The sequence below is a fragment of the Mobula hypostoma genome, chromosome 16, assembly GCF_963921235.1.
Source record: "Mobula hypostoma chromosome 16, sMobHyp1.1, whole genome shotgun sequence".
NCBI classification, from domain to species: Eukaryota; Metazoa; Chordata; class Chondrichthyes; order Myliobatiformes; family Myliobatidae; genus Mobula; species Mobula hypostoma.
Window position 1 is genome coordinate 47,329,046 of NC_086112.1, and position 23,317 is coordinate 47,352,362.

The following is a 23,317-nucleotide window of genomic DNA, read 5'->3' on the forward strand; positions in this document are numbered from 1 at the left end:
CAGACATGTAAAAGTTAAAGAGGAACCCTGGAATGCTACTGAACAAAATCAAGCTGCAGTGCCTGTCCCTACTACCAACGACAACACTATTGATAATTAACTATACTACCATCGGGTTACAGGATTTAGCCCAAAGGCTGTGTCAGCAGCCAGGGGAATCCTTGCCCAGCTGGCTCATCCACCTATAGGGATTTAGGAACCTCTCAACTGTTTTTTCATGTTCATAAATTGATTTTGTTAGGGTCATTAACAATAGACTTATTAGTCCTGGCTGAAATGTGTGCTGGTCAGGCTAACAGAGCTGATTGCTCTTTGTGGACAGTGGTCATATAGGCTGTTCGTGCTTGCTACCCTGCTTCTTTGCATTGGCATGAATCTCCTCATCTCTTGAAAATCCCTCGGAGGCTGTTTTAATGCCTCCGCGATGTGGCAACACAATCTGCCATTTGTAATAATAACGCACGTTTCCCTTTTCCCTTGGTAGGCTTACCTGATTGATGGAATGAGGACTCTCACGGTGGAGAGACATCTTGCTGGCTCTGTTAGGGCCAGGTGAGGGTTGGACTGTTGCAGAGTCTAGCAGTTTATTGGCCCTGACTTGAAGGGTCAGATGTAGATCAGGAACAAGTGCAAGGTAAGGCTGCTTTTAAGTTTTACGAGCTCCAGGGGCATTCTGAGTGCATGATGAATGGAACTAGGAGTGCCCCTAAGCGGCCGATGATTGTGCCCCGGCTGTGTACCTACTGATGCTACCTTTGTCCTCTACGCTGAGCATTGTGACCCAGGTGGGTTGCATTCGATAGCCCAGATAAAGGGACTGGTTGAACTGACTGGTTGTACCCCAGAATGTCATGTTAATCCCAAAAAGCAGGACATTCTCCGGTTATATCAGAACTTGGCTGAATTGGACCCTGGATGGCGGGTTACTCAACCTGCCGTCTAGGGGTACGGCCAGGGCTCCAATACCGCCACTGTTGCTCTAAAGGCAATGTGTATTACAGAGGGAAACCTGAGGCCATACATGCCTGTTACCCTTTGGTAGTCACATGGCAACAAACAGTGGGGAATCGCCCTGGTGGACACTGGGGCTGAGATTACGTTATTACATGGGAATCCAGATCTGTATACAGGGGAGCAAGTGTGTATTCAGGGATGTGAGTAATCGGTTACAGATGCTGTACAAACAAAGGTCCATCTTGCTACTGGCAAGGGACCTCATCAGTCTGTCCCTGAGCTCAGTCTCTCAGGAACTTGTAAACATTTTGGGAATTGATTTGTTAATGGGAACCTCTTTCATGACACCATTTGGCAAATTTGCTTTTGGTATTTGGAAGGTATCTTTTCTAGTTCGGGAAAAGTAAAATGGGAACCTGTTTTTATAATCTTGCCATTGCAAATAGTAGTTACCAAGCAATATTGTATCCCGGAAGGACATAAGGAAATCAAGGAGACAGTCGAGTCCCTCCTGAACCTGGAGGTTCATCATCCTGCCTCATCCCCCTATACCAGCCCTCTTTGACCAGTTCAGAAACCTGATGGTTCGTGGCGTAAGACCATTGATTATCGTCGGTTAAATCGGTGTACACCTCCAGACGTTGGTACCCTGATTGAGGACCTTTTTAAGCAGGACAGTCAGTCATTATGTTGTTATTGGTTTGTCTAATGTTTTCTTCTCTGTCCCTATTGCTGAGCAGACCCAAGATCAGTTTGCTTTTACATGGCTTCCACAGGGACATGTGTTCATAATCCGACTATTTGTCATAGTGTGGTGGAATGTGATTTTTTGTGAATGTGTCTCATCCCCCAGCATTAAATCGGCTCACTATATAGATGATGTGCTCTTGGGAATCCTTTGTAAAGGAAGTTTCCGAAGCCCTTAATACTTTGATCACTTGATTGTGGGGATGGGAAATTAACCTTGATAAAGTACAAGGCTCAGCTATGATCGTTCATATGGACCAAGGATTATAGGATAATTCCTGATAAGGTCAGAAATAAGATCCTAGACATAGCACTTCCTCCAACTAAACAAGAAGCCCGATACCTTGTTGGTCTTTTGGGTTACTGGCAGCACCACATACCTCATTTGACTAGACTCTTCCGAGCCTTGTTCACTGTGATTAGAAAGGCATTTGGTTTTGTGTGGGCCCCAGGCAACAATCAGCTTTTGAGGCTGCAAAGGAGGCTGTCATCACAGCCTTACACTCGTCTCCATGTTGAGAGGCCCTCTCCTTTGAACTGTAAGTTTCTGTTAAAGATGATTTGACAGCCTGGAGCCTGTGGTAGAGGTATGGAGGAAAGAATATGCCTCTGGGGTGTCTGGTCCCAATGCTGCCACCAGATACACTGCATTTGAGAAACAGTTCATGCCTGCTGCTGGGCTTTGATAGAGACAGTGAGAGATTCTCTCATCTCTTTCCACCCTGACCTTTCCGTTACAGGATGAGTACTCTCTGACACACTCACCCATAAGGAAAGGCGTGCACAACAGAGTTCAGTTGTCAAGTGGTATATTTCTGAACCAGCATCAAAGGGACTGCATGGAATTAATAAAATACACGGACTGGTTGCTGATTCCCCTCAGGCTATGTCACCCACACTGGAAGCTACTTTGGTCAAAGTCTCAGCTGTGGAGTGGGGCATGCCTCTGATCTTCTGACCTGCTCAGCAACAGCTCGCCTGCTTCACCGATGGCTCTGCGATATGGAAGATTGGTCATCGTTGTTGGTAGGCTGCTACCTTTTCATCCACTGAGTTTCAAAAAAGGAAGGCTCTGATGGGTCAAGTCAATATGCAGAACTCGCAGCAGTGCATACTGTCATTAGGCTTAAGACCAAAGAGGCCAATGTTCATATTGGTTATTGGGTTGCTCTGGTGCAACCAGCAGGCCTGCACTGTTATTGAGTGCCCCTTATAAGGAGTGGAGTTAGGGAAGGACCTTTGGAACCAATCATCATATGATACCATTACAATTTACCATGTCGATACCCATTTGAAAGATGATTTGTCGATGCTAAGATTTAACAACGTTGACAAACTCACTTGTGTTTACGCTCCAACATCTAGCCCCGGCCTCAAATACATTATTGCCACTTGTTTGATGTGCCCATGAGTCTTCTGGTCATCTGGGGGTACAGGGTACTGCAGAGTGGTCTAGGCAGTGAGGATTATTCCTTCTCATTGATATAACTGGTACAGTAGTCGGGATTCATGGACTATATTTAGAAATTAAGGACCGATAGCTTTTAAAATGACCCTTAGCTGACATTTGCGGTGGACATGCCCCGCTTAGATTTGGCAATAGATTTATATTGGCCCCTTTCCTTTACAGAAGTGATTTCCAGAGCTTCCTTACTATGGTGGACACTTATTCTAGTTTTTTGATGGTAATCCCTACTGTTAATGATAACTGGGTATCATAAGGTCATAAGAAATGGGAGCAGAATTAGGCCATTCAGCCCATCGAGTCTGCTCCGCCATTCCATCATGGCTGATCTCGGATCCCACTCAATCCCATACACCTGCCTTCTCACCATATCCTTTAGATGCTCTGACCGTTCAGGAAACTATCAACTTCTGTCTTAAATATACCCACGGACTTGGCCTCCAGCGCAGTCTGTAGCAGAGCATTCCACAGAATCACTGCTCTCTGGCTTAAAAAAAATTCCTCCTTACCTCTGATCTAAAAAGTTGCCCCTCAATTTTGAGGCTGTGCCCTCTAGTTTTGGATACCCCCACCGTAGGAAACATCCTCTCCACAGCCACGTATTTTAGTCCTTTCAACATTCGGTAGGTATCAATGAGATCCTCATGCATTCTTCTAAATTCCAGTGAGTACAGGCCCAAAATTGCCAAACACTCCTCATATGTTACCCCTTCATTCCCGGAATCATCCTCATGAACCTCCTCTGGACTCTCTCCAATGACAATGCATCCTTTTTGAGATATGAGGCTCAAAACTGCTATCAATATTCCAGGTACGGCCTGACTAGTGTCTTATAAAGCCTCAGCATTATCTCCTTACATTTGTATATTCTATTCCCCTTGAAATAAATGCCAACATTGCATTTGCCTTTCTTACCACATTCAGCCCAAGTCCCTCCGCACCTCTGTTTGAATCTTCTCCCATTTTATTTCATTTCATAATTCAATCTTCTTTTTCTATATGATTGATTTGGAATATGGGATACTGTGATCATTTTACTGTGATTTAAATGTTATGTAATTCTTATTACTTGTACTCTTATTTTAGACAATAGGTGCAGGAGTAGGCCATTCAGCCCTTCGAGCCAGCACCACCATTCACTGTGATCATGGCTGATCATCCACAATCAGTACCCTTTTCCTGCCTTCTCCCCATATCCCTTCACTCCGCTATCTTTAAGAGCTCTACCTAACTCTTTTTTGAAAGAATCCGGAGAATTGGCCTCCACTGCCTTCTAAGGCAGAGCATTCCACAGAACCACAACCCTCTGTGTGAAAAAGTTTTTTCTCAACTCCGCTCTAAATTGTTTACCCCTTATTCTTAAACTGGTTCTGGACTCCCCCAACATTGGGAACATGTTTCCTGCCTCCAGCGTGTCCAATCCCTTAATAATCTTATATGTTTCAATCAGATCCCTTCTCATCCTTCTAAATTCCAGTGTGTACAACCCCAGTCGCTCCAATCTTTCAACATATGACAGTCCCTTCATCCCGGGAATTAACCTCGTGAACCTACGCTACACTCCCTCAATAGCTAGAATGTCCTTCCTCAAATTTGGAGACCAAAACTGTACACGATATTCCAGGTGTAGTCTCACCAGGGCCCTGTACAACTGCAGAAGGACCTATTTGCTCCTATACTCAATTCTCCTCGTGATGAAGGCCAGCATGCCATTAGCTTTCTTCATTGCCTGCTGTACCTGCATGCTTACTTTCAGTGACTGATGAACAAGGACACCTAGATCTCATTGTACTTCCCCTTTTCCTAACTTGACACCATTCAGATAGTAATCTGCCTTCCTGTTCTCACCACCAAAGTGGATAACCTCACAGTTATCCACATTAAACTGCATCTGCCCACTTACCCAACCTGTCCGAGTCACACTGCACTCTCATAACATCCTCCTCACATTTCACACTGCCACCCAGCTTTGTGTCATCTGCAAACTTGCTGATGTTACTTTTAATCCCTTCATCTAAATCAATAATGTATATTGTAAATAGCTGCGATCCCAGCACCGAGCCTTGCGATACCCCACTAGTCACTGCCAGCCATTCTCAAAACGACCTATTAATCCCTGCTCTTTGTTTCCTGTCTGCCAACCAAATTTCTATCCATGTCAGTACCCTACCCCCAATACCATTTGCTCTAATTTTGCACACTGGCCTCCTATGTGGGACCTTATCAAAGGGTTTCTGAAAGTCTAGGTACACTACATCCACTGGCTTTCCCATGTCCATTTTCATAGTTACATTCTCAAAAAATTCCAGAAGATTAGTCAAGCATGATTTCCCCTTTGTAATTCCATGCTGACTCGGACCTATCCTGCCATTGCTATCCAAATATGCCGCTATTACATCTTTTATAATTGATTCCAGCATCTTCCCCACTACTGATGTCAGACTAACTGGTCTATAATTGCCTGTTTTCTCTCTTCCTCCTTTCTTAAAAAGTGGGATAACATTAGCTACCCTCCAATCCACAGGAACTGATCCTGAATCTATAGAACATTGGAAAATGATTACCAATGCTTCCATGATTTCTAGATCCACCTCCTTAAGTACCCTGGGATGCAGACCATCAGGCCCTGGGGATTTATCAACCTTCAGTCCCATCAGTTTAACCAACACCATTTTGTGCCTAATGTGAATTTCCTTCTTGTTATTTCCTTTTGTATTTGTATTTATGCAACTTATATAATATTAATAAAAATAGTGAAAGAGAATCTTCTCCCCATTTAGATAATAGTCCACACTAATGTTCTGCTTACCAAGGAGAAGGATATTGAATTGTGTAAGGTAAAGGAAACAAGTAGGGTAGTTATGGAAAGTATGACAATTAAAGAAGAGGAAGTACTGGCACTTTTAAGGAATATAAAAGTGGATAAGTCTCTGGGTCCGGACAAGATATTCCCTAGGACTTTGAGGAAAGTGAATGTAGAAATAGCAGGGGCTCTGACAGAAATAATTCAAATATCATTAGAAACTGGAATGGTGCCGGAGGATTGGCGTATTGCTGATGTGGTTCCATTGTTTAAAAAGGGTTCTAAGAGTAAACCTGGCAATTATCGGCCTGTGCATTTGACGTCAGTGGTGGGTAAATTGATGGAAAGTATTCTTAGAGGTGGTATATATAATTTTCTGGATAGACGGGGTCTGATTAGGAACAGTCAATCTGGATTTGTGTGTGGAAGGTCATGTTTGACAAATCTTATTGAATTTTTTGAAGAGGTTACTAAGAAAGTTGACGAGGGTAAAACGGTGGATGTTGTCTATATGGACTTCAGTAAGGCCTTTGACAAGGTTCCACACGGAAGATTAGTTAGGAAGGTTCAATTGTTAGGCATTAGTATGGAAGTAGTAAAATGGATTTAGCAGTGGCTAGATGGGAGACGCCAGAGAGTAGTGGTGGATAACTGTTTGTCAGATTGGGGGACGATGTGTAGTGGTGTGCCTCAGGGATCTGTACTGGGTCCAATGTTGTTTGTAATATATATTAATGATCGAGATGATGGGGTGGTAAATTGGAATAGTAAGTATGCAGATGATACTAAGATAGGTGGTGTTGTGGATGATGAGGTAGGTTTTCAAAACTTGCAGAGAGATTTAGGACAGTTAGAAACGTGGGCTGAAAGATGGCAGATGGAGTTTAATGCTGAAAAATGTGAGGTGCTACATTTTGGTAGAACTAATCAAAATAGGATATACATGGTAAATGGTAGGGTATTAAAGAATGCTTTAGAACAGAGGGATCTAGGATTAATGGTGCATAGTTCCCTGAAGATAGAATCTCATGTGGATAGGGTGGTGAAGAAAGCTTTTGGTTTACTGGCCTTTATTAATCAGAGCATTGAGTACAGGAGTTGGGATGTAATGTTGAATTTGTATAAGGCATTGGTAAGGCCAAATCTGGAGTATTGTGTACAGTTCTGGTCACCGAATTAAGGAAAGATGTCAATAAAATTGAGAGAGTACAGAGGAGGTTTACTAAAATGTTGCCTGGGTTTCATCTCCTGAGTTACAGAGAAAGGTTGAACAAGTTTGGTCTTTATTCTTTGGAGCGTAGAAGGTTGAGGGGGGACTTGATAGAGGTGTTTAAAATTATGAGGGGGATTGATAGAGTTGACGTGGTTAGACTTTTTCCATTGCGAGTGGGGAAGATTCAAACAAGAGGACATGGGTTGAGAATTAGAGGACAAAAGTTTAGGGGTAACATGAGGGGGAACTTTACTCACGAGTGGTAGCTGTGTGGAATGAGCTTCCAGCTGAAGTAGTTGAGGCAGGTTTGATGTTGTTGTTTAAAGTTAAATTGGATAGATATATGGACAGGAAAAGAATGGAGGGTTATGGGCTGAGTGCAGGTCGGTGGGACTAGGATAGGGTAAGAGTTCGGCACGGACTAGAAGGGCCGAGATGGCCTGTTTCCGTGCTGTAATGGTTATATGGTTAACAAAATGCATTATTGTACATTTACCAACACTATATTCCATCTGCCACTTTTTTGGCCATTCTCCCTATTTGTCCTAAGTCCTGCTGCAATGGCGTTGCTTCCTCAACACTACCTATCTCTCCACCTGTCTTTGCTAGAAAACCATCAATTCCACTATCCAAATCATTGACAAACTATGTGAAACGTAGCAGTCCCAATACTGACCTCTGAGGAACACCACTAGTCACTGGCAGCCAACCAGAAGAGGCCCCCTTTATTCCCACTTGCTGCCCTTTGGTTGTCAGCCATTCCTCTATCCATGCCAGAAACCTTTCCTTTAATGCCATGGGATTTTTATCTTGATAAGCAGCCTCGTGTGTGGCACCTTATCAAATGCCTTCTGAAAATCCAAGTAAATGACATCCACTGCCTCTCCTTTGTCCACCCTGCTTGTTACTTCCTCAAAGAACTCTAACAGATTTGTCAGGCAAGATTTCCCTTCACAGGAACTGCTAACTTTGAGTTATTTTGTCATTAGTCTCCAAGTACCCCAAAACCTCATCTTTAATAATAGACTCCAACACTTCCCCAGCCACTGATTGGCCTATAATTTCCTTTGTTTTGCCTTCCTCCCTTCTTAGAGTGGAGTGACATTTGCAATCATCCAGTCCTCTGGGGACCATGCCAGAATCACATGATTCTTGAAAGATCACAACCAATGCGTCTGTTATCTCTTCACAACCCCTCTCAGGACTCTGGGATGTAGTCCATCTGGTCCAGGTGACTTATCCACCTTAAGACCTTTTGAGTTTGTCTAGCACCTTTTCCTTTGTAATAGCAATGGAAATCACCCCTGCTCCCTGACACTCACGGACCTCTGGTACATTGCTAGTGTCTTCCACGGTAAAGACTGATGCAAAGTACCCATTAAGTTCACCTGTCATTTCTTTGCCCCCCATTACTATCTCACCAGCATCATTTTCCAGTGGTTCAATATCAACTCTCACCTCCCTTTACTCTATATAACTCAAAAAATTTTTTAGTATCCTGCCGATGTAATTAGGTAGTTTGCCCTCGTATTTCATCATTTCTCTTATAGCTTTCTAAATTGCCTGTTGTTGAATTGTAAAAGCTTGTCTGTCACGTTTGCCTACCCCTATTAGCAAGATGTTAATGTTCCCCCCCCTCCCCACTCCTTGGGGATAAGGACATATATTTCACTGTGAATGTTGAGGTTAATCCTTGTATCTGTATAATTTTTCAGTTTTAATAATTGTGAAAATATTACATAGAAACATAGAAAATAGGTGCAGGAGTAGGCCATTCGGCCCTTCGAGCCTGCACCGCCATTTATTATGATCATGGCTGATCATCCAACTCAGAACCCCGCCCCAGCCTTCCCTCCATACCCCCTGACCCCCGTAGCCACAAGGGCCATATCTAACTCCCTCTTAAATATAGCCAATGAACTGGCCTCAACAGTTTCCTGTGGCAGAGAATTCCACAGATTCACCACTCTCTGTGTGAAGAAGTTTTTCCTAATCTCGGTCCTAAAAGGCTTCCCCTCTATCCTCAAACTGTGACCCCTCGTTCTAGACTTCCCCAACATCGGGAACAATCTTCCTGCATCTAGCCTGTCCAATCCCTTTAGGATCTTGTACGTTTCAATCAGATCCCCCCTCAATCTTCTAAATTCCAACGAGTACAAGCCCAATTCATCCAGTCTTTCTTCATATGAAAGTCCTGCCATCCCAGGAATCAATCTGGTGAACCTTCTTTGTACTCCCTCTATGGCAAAGATGTCTTTCCTCAGATTAGGGGACCAAAACTGCACACAATACTCCAGGTGTGGTCTCACCAAGGCCTTGTACAACTGCAGTAGTACCTCCCTGCTCCTGTACTCGAATCCTCTCGCTATAAATGCCAGCATACCATTCGCCTTTTTCACCGCCTGCTGTACCTGCATGCCCACTTTCAATGACTGGTGTACAATGACACCCAGGTCTCGTTGCACCTCCCCTTTTCCTAATCGGCCACCATTCAGATAATAATCTGTTTTCCTATTTTTGCCACCAAAGTGGATAACTTCACATTTATCCACATTAAATTGCATCTGCCATGAATTTGCCCACTCACCCAACCTATCCAAGTCACCCTGCATCCTCTTAGCATCCTCCTCACTGCTAACACTGCCACCCAGCTTCGTGTCATCCGCAAACTTGGAGATGCTGCATTTAATTCCCTCATCCAAGTCATTAATATATATTGTAAACAACTGGGGTCCTAGCACTGAGCCTTGCGGTACCCCACTAGTCACCGCCTGCCATTCTGAAAAGGTCCCGTTTATTCCCACTCTTTGCTTCCTGTCTGCTAACCAATTCTCCACCCACACCAATACCTTACCCCCAATACCGTGTGCTTTACGTTTGCACACTAATCTCCTGTGTGGGACCTTGTCAAAAGCCTTTTGAAAATCCAAATATACCACATCGACTGGTTCTCCCCTATCCACTCTACTAGTTACATCCTCAAAAAATTCCATGAGATTCGTCAGACATGATTTTCCTTTCACAAATCCATGCTGACTTTGTCCGATGATTTCACCGCTTTCCAAATGTGCTGTTATCACATCCTTGATAACTGACTCCAGCAGTTTCCCCACCACCGACGTTAGGCTAACCGGTCTATAATTCCCCGGTTTCTCTCTCCCTCCTTTTTTAAAAAGTGGGGTTACATTAGCCACCCTCCAATCCTCAGGAACTAGTCCAGAATCTAACGAGTTTTGAAAAATTATCACTAATGCATCCACTATTTCTTGGGCTACTTCTTTAAGCACTTACTTTTAAACATCTAAGGGATCTTGATATGTATTCTTCATTTTAAGCAGAAGGAAGAATTCTATGTGTCTTTAACCTGCCAGACATTCAAGGGGTGAAAGGTGTTATATTAGATTTTGTAAAACATTGGATGAATGTCTGGAGGATCAAAATAACAATTTAGCTCTTTCTGGTCTTGTAGCATATGTGGTCTGTTAGTAAGTAATGTTTGTAAAGTGTCTGTGCAGAGGAAACACTAAGTTTGTTAATGTCTGTAGAATGTTTGTTGATAATAGCTGGATTCATTCTTGGTCTTGGGCGTCATTAAAATGTGAATGCCAAGTTGTTTGATAGTTGGCTTGATGGATTCTTTTCAGATTCAGACTTGTCACTTATATGCAAACTTTAATTCGCTTTTGTAAGTCCAAGGAATGCAAGGGGTGACTTTTACAATGTTTAATTGATTCATGAGGACTGTATTAATGGACACAGGATGTGTTTGGAAAAAAAAACAGGCTGTGTTGAGTCAAAAGATCAAACAATCATCTCTGTGTGTCTCTACTTATGAAACTCATATTTATGGGGATGCATTTCCCAGTTTCATTGGACTTCAACTAGGGCCAGAGATTGTGATCAGTGCCTAGGACCCAGAGGTGGTTTCAGGAGCGAGTTGGAAACTGGAGTTACCCTGACAATAGCAACAATCAGGTAGTGACTAAGAATTGTGAGCTCTGAGATCTTTGTGCCTTGCAGAAATCTTAGTGACCTGCTATGTATTATTTTGTGTGGTTTATTTGTGCTTTCTATTTTATGATAAATTAGGCTTAAGTTACTTTTTCGTTGTTTGCATACTTATTACATCTGCTGGACACTTGAATAGTTGGGTCTGATTAATCTAGCCTATTACAACTCGCTAGAGTTCAGAAGAATGAGGAAGGATTTCATTGAAGCTTATTGAATATTGAAACGCCTAGATAGAGTGGATGTGGAGAAGAGGTTCATTATAGTGGGTGAGTCTAGGACCAAAAGGCACAGCTTCAGTACAAAGGATCATTCATTTAGAAGAGGAGGTATTTCTTTAGTCAGAGCGTGGTGAATCTGGAATTCATTGTCACAGGCGGCTGTGGAGGCCAAGTAATTGAGTATATTGAACACAGAGGTTGATAGGTTCTTGGTTAGTCAGGGTCTCAAAGGTTATGGGGAAAAGGCAGGAGAATGGGTTGAGAGAGATTAAAAAAAACAACCATGATGGAATAGCAGAGCAGACTCGATGGGCCTAATGGCCTAATTCTGATCTTGCATCTTATGGTCTTATGGACACTTTCTGTGCAAAAAGTAGTTGATGTTTCTTTCTTTTATAAGTCGTTTTTTGATGGCTATTCACTATCCAAGGTCTTTTTAGCACCACAGAAGAACACTTTGAAGGTTCAAGATGTTATTTGTTAATCTTTAACTAGTATTATTTATTCTTTTGAGGAACAATGCTGTCCAGGTTCAGGAAGAAAATTATTGACTTAACTGAGACTGCAACCTAATCAGAGTGGACAACATTATCAGTCAATCTAAGTCTCCTGCCTTCTCACTTGATCAATGCAGTTGTTAAAACATCACATGCAGATGCAGTCAGCACTAGATGACTGGCAAAACAAAAGATATAAATATTAGAAGGCAGTAAGGGTGGAGCTGGAGATGAAGACATAGAACCTACTTCTCAGCTTTGACTTGAAAAGGATCTTTCCCAAACCTATCTTCTTGTGACAGACAACATGTTTGTCTGCAGCTTATTGCTATGGCTTTCTAGTTCATATTTGTGCTTGGAAATCCTTTGGAGAATCCTAATCTCTGTTAGAATTGTTTCTCAAAATAAATGTTCCATTTAAAATAAAATGGCTGTGTTTAGTCTGCTTTTATTTTAAGCAGGACGTGTCTCATCCTTGGTTGTGAGAGGGAAGCTCACCACTTGAAATGATGGTTATTGATAGCTAAACTCCTTCCGAAAAGAGACTAAGGTATTTCAATAATTCGTCCTTGGTGGATATAGTATTATGTCCCAAAAGTGAGGGTATTTATAAACAGCTAAAACTGTAAGGCTAGGTTTAGGATTCTGGAAAGAATTGTAATGCATTAATTGAATTGTTAGCAAATTTAGTCATTTGTCAAAAACCCTTTGTTCTAAAAAATGACTTGCAAAAGAGGACATGAGAAGACAAACCTTGTTTCATTTTATATGCATAGGATGAAACACAGAATAAAGTATAGCGTACAGCAGTCTAAGATGGTTGCACTTCAAACATTTCTTTTTGGAGAATGCCATTAGCAGGTAGAAACCAGATGGGCTGGGTCCATTTGTGGTGAAAGACTTTACTTCACAATAATGTAAAGTAGAGCTTGTTCCTAATATGCTGCATATTGAAGTCAAAGCCATAAACTTCCATATTTTTGTTATAATTTACCAATTTATTTATTGCCAATGTTCCACGTATAATGTGTATACAGATGTAATATGTCAAGCTGTAGTTGGGTTACCTTTTGACTTGTGTTATATCGGATTTCCTTTTAAATTTGCTGTGTAAGTTTCTGTGCACAACATTCGCAAAACAAAGTACTTCCATTTTTTTCAGGTTCATAGAATCTTCCAAGTGCTTTTATGGCCAAATAAGTTCTTTTGAATATTATTAGTGTTGTAATATAAGAAAAAAAATATTGTCAAAATGTTAGCTTGATATGCTACAATGACTTTGCATGTCAGAGCATGAAACATAGTAGGGAATGAATCATGCAGTTCACCATTCACCTCATTTATGGCTGTGGTGGATCTGAAAACACAAATTGCACTCAATGGCCACTTTATTGGGTACAGAAGTAGAACCCAGTGTGATCTTCTGCAGCTCTATCCCATCCACTTCAAGGTTCAACATTTTGTGCATTCAGAGATGCTCTTCTGCACACCACAGTTTTAACATGTGGTTATTTGAGTTACTATAAGCTTAAACTAGTCTGGCCATTCTCCTCTGACTTCTCTCATTAACAAGGTGTTTTTGCCCACAGAACTACTGCTCATTGGATTTTTGTTTTTTTTCTCTCTTCCCCCACACCATTCTCTATAGACTGTAGAGACTGCTGTGAATGAAAATTTCAGGAGATCTGCAGTTTTTGAGATGCTCAAACCACGCCATTTGGCATCAACAATCATTCCAAGGTCAAAGTCACTTGTATCATATTTCTTCTCCATTCTGATGTTTGGTCTGAACAACAATTGACGTTCTTGACCATGTCTGCATGCTTTTATGCATTGTATTGCTGCCACATGATTGGCTGATTAGATATTTGCAATATTGAGCATATATACAAGCTTACTTAATAAAGTGGTCACTGAGTGTAAAGCTTGCAGTTGGTGAACATTTTCAAGCAGAAAAAGCACTGCTGCTGTTTAGTAGGAACAGATGAAACTTTTTTTTCAGATGAGATTTTTTCCATTGATTTTGTTTTTAGCGATTTTATATGACTTCAGACAATAGGTAGTTGGGCTCTTAAAGAACAACTGTCTTTATACAAGAACAATTTATTATGTAAAGAAGAAAGAGCCATGTTGGCTGGCTCAATCGAAGAACTGTTCATACATTCCATTTTCTTTTTCAATATGTTTGGGTTTCCAACTTGTATTTGTATCAAGCCATTGACCATGTTCACGCCAATTTTTTACCTCATTCATGCAATTACCATAGGTTGCAGATCCATGCGCATCTACTACATTAACCAGTTTAAGAATGAAAGCCTTTGTATTCCACAAGGAAAATTTTGTATTATAGTGAAATTCACCATTATTCCATTAAAATGAATAAAGTGTTAATAGCAGTGTAACTATGATAATACAGAGTACTATTTTTGGCAGTTTAAAATTGGCACAGTTAAAGGATGGAGGGAGAGGGCAAAGAAGAAGAATAACAATTGTATAATAAATTAAACCAGAGTTTGCTATTGATGTAAACTGAAGGTTGAATAGAATAAGGAAGAATTCTACTAAATTTTATGCTCTCTAGGAGCAAACAATAATATAAATTAGTTTTGTTATATTGAGGCTTCCTTCAGTCCTCTAGTAGTTTGTCATCCACTTTCTAACAGTTTTTTGGCACCCGAGATCTTAAGGTTTGGTAAAACGAAATTACTCAGTCACTGATTTGAATGAATTAATGACCCAGTCATTATAACCCTGCAAGTTCTGGAACCTTTGATCTATTAGCTCTATTTCAGAGGCACAAGCATGCAGAAGAACCTAATGCCGGGCAGAAATAATTGATGGGCAGGAGTGTGGCTGTACAGATATAGGTGACAAGTATATATAATGTTGATTGGATTGGATTCAAGAAAACGTTGACTGGTCACTTGTGAATATCCCACCAAAGGGACAGTAAACAAGACCCTCAGTTCGCTCCATTTTGAAAGGGTTGGAAAGGAGATATTTGTCCTAGAAACCAATTTTTTTTTGTGCTTTTGGTATGTTACAAGAAATGGGTTTAATGATATATGTGGGCCTGTTATTAATTTGAAGTTGGTGGGATCTCCATCATTTTGCAGCTTCAGCAATGAGTGTTTTAGGTTCAGAAATTTTCCAGGAAGCAAGATCCCTCCAAAAGTTATGAGAAGATGATCACATAGTGGCCTGGGTTATGATGTGGTGGTACTCTTTCCCCAACCCATCCCACCCCATCCCTGTGTTGGTCGGTGTCAACTGCCCTTTCAGAGCAATCCCTGCATCAAATAATAGTGATGTTATCATACTAGTAGTGCAGCCAGTCACCTTGCAGGAGGTTAAAAGCACAATCTGAATAAATTTGGACTCTTAAATAATTGAAATAATATTGTAAATATTTTATCAATAAACCTGGAATTTTTATCAACTCATTGATAATTGTTTCTCCTTGATTGCAGTGGAGATGGCCACAGATCAGCACAAACTTTGGAAGAGGCTGAATCACTGACAGTGACTTCTGGATATCTGTGTTAATCTGCACATGTGACTCATTTGTGTGAGTAAATGGAACGGGGGATGGTTGTGAATGCATGGATAGGAGTAGGGAGGAGCATTAGAAAGGTGAATGCATTGAGCTTTAAAGATGATATATGGGAGATATGTGGACAAGAATCCTTTATACTGCCTGAGAAAGTTTTTGTGTGGTTTGGGTGATGGGCTACGGCCAACCGGTCGATCTTTGAGACTTCCCCAGTAGATCTCGGGGGGGAAAAAAAAAGAAAAATAAATAAATACACAATGTAATGTGAGCATTATAAAAATAAGTAATACTAATTAGGATAATGGTAATATAGCAATACTTCCACTACTGAAAGCTGTTTGTAAAGAGAGATTGTTTCCGGGTTGCAGGGTTTTAGTTCTGTTCTTTCTGCCCAGTGCGCATGTGTGTATAGCTCTCCCGCCATGCACCGCGGTAGAAAAGACCGGAAGTAAAACCTCGCAACCTGGAAGCAGCCTCTCTTTACAAACAGCTTTCCGTAGCCGCTGTTACGTACCCCGTAACTGGGTTGCCAAACCAGCAGAAATGGATCACTCAGTTGGAGTCTGGAGTACTAGAACTAAGAAAGTTTTATTAAAGAAACGAGCAACACAGTAATCGAAAGGATAATAAATGCAACAGTTCAATGATGATAAACACACATGTGCACAGCATTAAGATAACAGCATCAATCAAGCTCTATCGTTGTCTAGGGGTAAATGACCAAATTTCAAAATGACTCAAAGTTCAGTCCAGTTAGTAGTTCAGTTCGCAGTAATCGTTGCCATGGCGATGGACAAGGTGGGGGAAGAGAGAGATAGAACAGGAACAACTCATCATTCAGCACAGCTTCACTCACAGACCAGCGAGATTGCTCACGAGCAACTTTTGGGCGGGTCCTTGGTGATGTCACCTGAGGTCACCGACTGTGACCCCTCCTCCAGATGCGGTCGATCCTCTGCAGTGAACCCGGCACCCAGGCAAGGGCGGACACACACCGGGTTCCCGCTGATCGTACCTTTCCACCCTTGTCGTTGTCTGGTACTTCTCACCCACTCGTGAGAGGCGCACCGCTTCCAGGGTCTCGTTACCTCGGGTGGCGTGTGTCCCCGTCTTAGCGAACCTGTCCCTTTTTATCCCCCTGCTGGGGTATCGCCTGTCCATCACTTCAAACAGTTCAGGGTTCAAAGGGGGGGAGCCACTCCAGACAGCTCTCTCTCCCACATCCCTTCATTACACATCTCCAGACGCTGCTCCATTGTTCCTTATCTCTCCTTCCCCTGAGGGCAGGTGGCAGACCAACTGCTGATGCCACTGATGCTAGCCCAGGCCAGCAAACATCTTAATTTTATGTGTATTCTCGTAACACTTCCCCCCTTTAAGGATTTTTACCGGGAGGTAAAAATTACAAACATGACTACATTATTTGATACATACACAATGTACATCTTTATCAGCCATTTGGCTAACACAGCGAGTTTGAAGCTGTCAACACCTTGACAGACAGTCATCACATTTTCTGTTCCTTTTACACGTGTTATTAATAATCCCTTAGACCAGGCTCCAACTCAGCAAACTTCATAGTGGCCAAAAACACTGATGAATTGCGACCAATGTAACCTCTCATTTGGTTTTGTCCCGGACCACAATAACAAGGGTCGTCCCATTCCGACTCAGTTTTCTCTCGCAAGGGCTTAGTAGGAGGGGGACGGGTATTGACCGCAGAGTTATTGCAAAACTTCCTGCAGTACCCCACCGTCTCCAAGAGCCTTCTGAGGGCCCTCTTGTCTGTCGGGGTTGGGAGGTCAGCGATAGCCTGCACTGTAGCTTGCATCACTGCCAGCTGCCCCTGTGTCACCACAATTCCCAGGTAAGTGACCCTCGTGTGGCCGAATTCATTTTTTTCAAGGTTCACTATCAAGCTGGCTTCAGACAGCCGTGTTAAATTGCCAATACACACCTCTGTGGTCATCAGCCCTTTAGTCACGGAATTACTCAATATATATGAGTGTTCTTTACTGGGCTGCCCTATTGTAACAGACATAACCCAACGTCCCAGTTCTTTGCATTTCCTCGGGACAATCAAACACATAGGTGCGAGTCGTTTAATTACTCCTTCTAAAGATTCGCTTTGTTCGGGGATTAAGGGAGAGACCTTATCAGTAGACCTGGCCAAAACAATAGCCTTCTCCCATCTGACCGATCCCATCCTAATCTTTTCAAAATGGTTCTTTTCTCTTATCAGGGGGCCCCTAGCTTCATTGATTTCCACGCTAACACCGACTAGGTTTGTTAGCATATCAAAAGCCGGTGACCGTCTCAGTTCGCGTCGGTCATGATCAATAACATTTTTCCCCCTGGGCAGCCGGTAAATCTCTTTCATGATTCCACCAACTGTTTCCTCCAGCACCGCAAAATGTCCACCGGGGGGTACCTCGTGGGCCATGTTAAAAACCTCATCCCCATAGCTCTTTTGCACCACCCCCCACTCCTCATCTGCGGATGCTGTACTTGATTTCCCTTTCTTCCTTAGCACTTCCTCATCCGCACAATAGCTTGTCAAGGCTGTGTCAGAGAGAGCGGTCTCGGCAAAAACCATCAGCCCCTCGTCTCGCTCCTGCGTCTGCACAAATTCTTTCCTGGCTACTGCTACGTCCGTCCCAGCTCCCTCACTACCTCTTCTCTCACTACACCCTGTCTCATACAAGGTTGGCAGAAATGTTTCAGCCAAATTCACCATCGCGGGCGGGGCCTCCATGCTGGCAGGCTGACCCGTCAATCTCACGACTGGGAACACGATTCCTCTGGCGATGTCATTACCGAGCAAGACTTCCACGTCTTTCATCGGTAATTCGGACCTCACCCCGATCGTGACTAGTCCAGAGACCAGGTTGCTCTGTAAATGTATCTGGTGCAAAGGGACTGACTCTGTCCCTTCCCCAACACCTTTGACCTCTACCTCCCCAGTCTGGGTCTCTGAGCTAAACTCTAATACACTCTTCAGTATTAGTGACTGACACGCTCCCGTGTCTCTCCAGATCCGCACTGGAACTGGTTTTAACCTCTTTTTCACTGACACCAGTCCGGCCGAGATAAACCTCTCGCGCCCTTCCTGGACTTTTTCAGACCTGTCCTTCCCTAGCGGTTCGCTTAACAGCTCGATACAGCCATTCAAAATTTCCGCTTTTCCTTTCCCCGTCTCCTTCCTTGGGGCAAAGCACCTGGACGCAAAGTGTCCGACTTTCCCACAATTATAACAGACGACCCCAGGAGACTTCCTACCAGACTGCTCCCGGTCTACCTTATCCTTTTCACTAGTCCCCGGCTTACTTTCTGACTTTTCCGGCGGACTCTCCCCGCCGTCCTGACTACCCTTCTGGTAGCCTTTACTCGGGGCAAACTTCATTTTATGCATCAACGCATACTCATCTGCTAACTTAGCAGTTGCGGCTAACGTGGCTGCCTCTTTCTCATCGAGGTAGGGTCTCATACCCTCAGGGACACAACCTTTAAACTGCTCAATCAGAATCAGCTGCAGCAGTCTGTCATAATCCCCCTCTACCCCTTTCGAGGCGCACCAACGCTCACAATATGTTTGCATCTCACGAGCAAACTCCAAATACGTGCGGTCCCACTGCTTCCTCGCATTCCGGAACCTCTGCCGGTATGCCTCCGGGACCAACTCATAAATCCTGAGGATGGCCTCTTTCACCACCTCATACCTCTGGGCATCTTCCGCGGACAAAGCTGAGTAAGCTTCTTGGGCCTTCCCTTTCAGTACACTCTGAAGTAAAACAACCCACTTATCCCTCGGCCAGTCCTGACTTATAGCCACTTTTTCGAAGTGGAGGAAGTACCGATCCGCGTCGGTATCATCAAATGGGGGAACCAGCCTAACCTCCTGGGTCGCCCGGAACCCTCCACCTTGGTTCGGCACGAGCCCCTGCTCGGCCCTTATCCTTAACTTTTCCAGCTCAAATTCCCTTTCCCTCTGTTTCTCCTCTCTCTCCAACTGTCTGTCCCTCTCTCTCTCTTCTCTCTCCAACTGTCTTTCTCTCTCTTGCCTTTCTACCTGCTTCTCTTCGTGTTCTAACTGCCGTACCCGGAACTCGTGCTCGAGTCTCAGTTTTTCAAGCTGTACCTGTACCGCGTCTCCAGCAGGTTTTTCAATAGACACCTCCCCCAGCTCACCTTGGGGAAACACTCCTTTAGATACATAGTGCTCTACAATAGCTCTGTGTATCTCCTCTCTCCTCATTGTCGACTTCACCTTAGCAAGATTCACCCGTTTGGCCACAGCTATCAATTCCGATTTCCTGGCATCCTCTAATGCCTCCAAGGTCGGCGCCTTTATAAATTCCTCAATCTCCATTTCTGCTGTTTGTCTTTTCTTTCTTTCGGGAATTTTAACCCAATCAATTTACTCCGTCCCAAATTTAGCGTTCAAAATCGCGGACGAGAACCCCACTTATGTTACGTACCCCGTAACTGGGTTGCCAAACCAGCAGAAATGGATCACTCAGTTGGAGTCTGGAGTACTAGAACTAAGAAAGTTTTATTAAAGAAACGAGCAACACAGTAATCGAAAGGATAATAAATGCAACAGTTCAATGATGATAAACACACATGTGCACAGCATTAAGATAACAGCATCAATCAAGCTCTATCGTTGTCTAGGGGTAAATGACCAAATTTCAAAATGACTCAAAGTTCAGTCCAGTTAGTAGTTCAGTTCGCAGTAATCGTTGCCATGGCGATGGACAACGTGCGGGAAGAGAGACAGATAGAACAGGAACAACTCATCATTCAGCACAGCTTCACTCACAGACCAGCGAGATTGCTCACGAGCAACTTTTGGGCGGGTCCTTGGTGATGTCACCTGAGGTCACCGACTGTGACCCCTCCTCCAGATGCGGTCGATCCTCTGCAGTGAACCCGGCACCCAGGCAAGGGCGGACACACACCGGGTTCCCGCTGATCGTACCTTTCCACCCTTGTCGTTGTCTGGTACTTCTCACCCACTCGTGAGAGGCGCACCGCTTCCAGGGTCTCGTTACCTCAGGTGGCGTGTGTCCCCGTCTTAGCGAACCTGTCCCTTTTTATCCCCCTGCTGGGGTATCGCCTGTCCATCACTTCAAACAGTTCAGGGTTCAAAGGGGGGGAGCCGCTCCAGACAGCTCTCTCTCCCACATCCCTTCATTACACATCTCCAGACGCTGCTCCATTGTTCCTTATCTCTCCTTCCCCTGAGGGCAGGTGGCAGACCAACTGCTGATGCCACTGATGCTAGCCCAGGCCAGCAAACATCTTAATTTTATGTGTATTCTCGTAACACCGCGTAGCTAAGGAATTGTGATATTACCATTATCCTAATTTGTATTAACTTTATAATTTTCCATTACAAAACCTCTCCCCCTTTAAATTCCAACATTTCCCAAATGTAAATAACTGGGAAACAGAAAACTGTGGTGTCATTATCTTGCGTACCTCTGAAACTAATACTAGTGTCTCAGTAACAGCTTACCAATACAAAACACCTGAAAAATGTGGCAGATTCAACATTCAGTCTAACAAAGGAAACTGTCCATCCAAATATTCAGTCTGTCAAGAGGTTTGTGAGGGCCCTGTGCTGCAACAGATGAAAATTATGAAATCTAAGTACAGGAGCTGTCTTACTGACAGACACCTCACAGACTGTCTCAAACTGGCTGTCTGTAGTTATGAGCCAAATTTCAGCAAACTAGCAGGAAGTATTCGGCCCCAGTCATCACACTGAGTGCAACAGTTAACTTTTATTCATTTATTTTTCGTGTTGAAATAAAATAAATAATGAAACCTAGAATTAAAGGTGTTGTAATGTGAGCATTATAAAAATAAGTAATACTAATTAAGGTAATGGTAATAAAACAATACTCCAGCTACTGAAAGCTGCTTGTAAAGAGAGATTGTTTCCAGGTTGCGGGGTTTTGCTTCCGGTCTTTTCTGCCTAGTGCGTATGCGTGTGACTAAACGATTTAGTAGGTCGATCTTGCCTTTCACTAAGGCTGAGGTAAGGGATCTTGGGCTTAAAAAGGTTGGAGACCACTAGGCTACGGCAAGAGAAATAATTCCAGTAATGAGCTCACAAACAACACTTATTCAAGCAGTGAAGTTCAAAGTAAATGTATTATCAAAATACGTATATGTTACCATGTACTACCCTGAGATTCATTTTCTTGCAGGCATTTGCAGGAAAAATGAAATACAAAAACTTTATGAAAAATCATACAAGAGCAGACAAAGATTGACCAACAGCTAATGTGCAAAAGCAGAAAACTGCAAATAAAAAATAATACTGAGAACACAAGTTGAGGAAAGTCCTTGAAAGTGAGTCTGTAGATCGTAGGATCATTTCAGAGTAGTGGTGATTGAAATTATCCACAACTGGTTCAGGGGTTTGATGGTTGTCGGGTGGTAACTGTTCCTGAACCTGATGGTATGGGAACTAAAGCTTAATGGTGGTAGTGAGGAGAACGCGCTTTCTCTGCAATCCAAGTCCATTTGAGCTTTTGTCTACAAAGTGCAGGATCATCAAAGAAGTTCTGCTTCTAAATAATTTCTGGACCACTTCTTGTTTTAACCACATGAGGTAATGTGTTTGTGCCGGAAATGGGGGGGGGGGGGGGGAAGAAAAGAGAACAATTCTTGTTCAGTTTTATTTTTTCCTCAATTGAGAAGCTTGCAAGGCATGAAAAGTCAATGACATTGGTGGATCTGGAGTTAAAGAGAGGTCAGTCTGAGTAAGATTAACAGATTCCTTTCTCTGTAGAACATTGCTGAACAGTGGGCTTTTAGAAACAAAAAGGTAGTTTCTTGGCTACCATAATAGATACTACCTTTTTATTCCAATTTATAATACTGCTTGAATGCTAAGTTCTCTGTACTTAGCTGCCTTGAGTGAGATTTGAACTGATGACTTCAGATAGTTGTCCAGACCTCTGGATGCTAGTCTAGGAATTTAACCATTATGCTACTGTATTCTTAATAACAGGTGTAAACAGAAATGCTGTCATAGTTTCAGAAATACAGTGATCAGATTCTGAGGCTAGGGCTCAAATTGTCACTTAAACAAACTAAGTCTGTTCTTCTGAATATTCCAAGATGCTTTTAAGATATTTAATGTCTATATTTATCATCCTTCATTCTTGAAGCTAGTCTATTAATTGAGCAAAGCCTGTTTCATTAATGCTGAAGCATCATATTCCACCAGCTTTTCTAACCTCTTAATTGTATCTTGCTGAGACTGATGACAATTTCCCCAACACTTTTTTCTTATTTTTTTATTTGTATAAGGTATTCCAAGTATTACACACTTTTTTACATATTAAAAACATTTTCCATTTTTTATATATGTATAAATATTTATAAATTCACAAGTACATGTTCATATTTGCTCCTACCCACAGACATACTTATCCAATCCCTGTGTACTTACTTACTTCATTTTATCATTTTTTCCCAATTCTTTTTCTTTACTTGTATTAATTCCATGTTTTCCAGAAATAAAACAGTGAACATTCGAACCAAGAGAGCTTACAATAACACTATTACTATATTGATGAGGAAAGCAGTATGAACCTTTAGGAGAGTCATCTAAAGTCTGCTCACATTGGGGTTATAAATTCAATCCATTTATTCCAAATTTGAAAAAAAAATTTCTTTTTGAATTCTCAGAGTAAGTTATCTTTTCCATTTTAAATATTTCCAAAATAATTTCATGCCAATCTTCTTCTATTGTAGGTGACGTTGGATTTAGCCACTTTCTGGTGAATGATTTCTTACTTCCCGCTAAAAGGGCCTGCAGCAGCTTTATATCTTTC

The 23,317-nt window shown here is 42.5% G+C and overlaps 1 protein-coding gene across 10 annotated transcripts in view; it reads left to right on the plus strand.

Moving 5' to 3' along the window:
- LOC134357381 (spindlin-Z) overlaps nucleotides 1-23,317 on the plus strand; it is a 120,184-nt gene that overhangs the window by 49,288 nt on the left and 47,579 nt on the right. For 6 of the 10 annotated variants that reach the window (XM_063068895.1, XM_063068894.1, XM_063068893.1 and 3 more), the window contains exon 2: nucleotides 15,379-15,476. The gene's annotated coding sequence lies outside the window, so the exon portion shown is untranslated. Of the gene's footprint in view, nucleotides 1-484; nucleotides 635-15,378; nucleotides 15,477-23,317 lie in introns of all 10 variants that reach the window. The other 4 variants (XM_063068890.1, XM_063068892.1, XM_063068889.1 and 1 more) reach the window with 1 other exon arrangement.